This window comes from Haliaeetus leucocephalus, unplaced genomic scaffold (genome assembly GCF_000737465.1).
Source record: "Haliaeetus leucocephalus isolate CR32 unplaced genomic scaffold, Haliaeetus_leucocephalus-4.0 Scaffold227, whole genome shotgun sequence".
NCBI classification, from domain to species: domain Eukaryota; kingdom Metazoa; phylum Chordata; class Aves; order Accipitriformes; family Accipitridae; genus Haliaeetus; species Haliaeetus leucocephalus.
In genome coordinates, this window is record NW_010972663.1 from 232,062 (window position 1) to 232,444 (window position 383).

A 383-nucleotide genomic window follows, 5' to 3' on the forward strand; every position below is an offset into this window, starting at 1 on the left:
CTCACACACGCACGCTTGCACATGCTCATGTATGCTCACATGCACTTGTGCACTCACACGATCATATGTGCTCACTCATGCACGTCACTTCTACATGCTCACACACATGCATGCTTATGCAGACTCACACATGCACACGTGCTTGTACATGCTCAAACACTCACGCATTAACACACACTCATGCACACACTTGTGCGGGCTCACACATGCTTGTGCATGCTCTTGCACGCTACCCCACACCTGCACATGCTCACACATGTTCACGTGCAGTCATGTGTGCTGAAAAAACCCACACTTGTGCATGCTCACATGCTCATGCAAGCTTGCAAGTGCTCACCTATGCTCACACGCCTGTGCACACTCCCATGTCTCCTCCAGCCCCC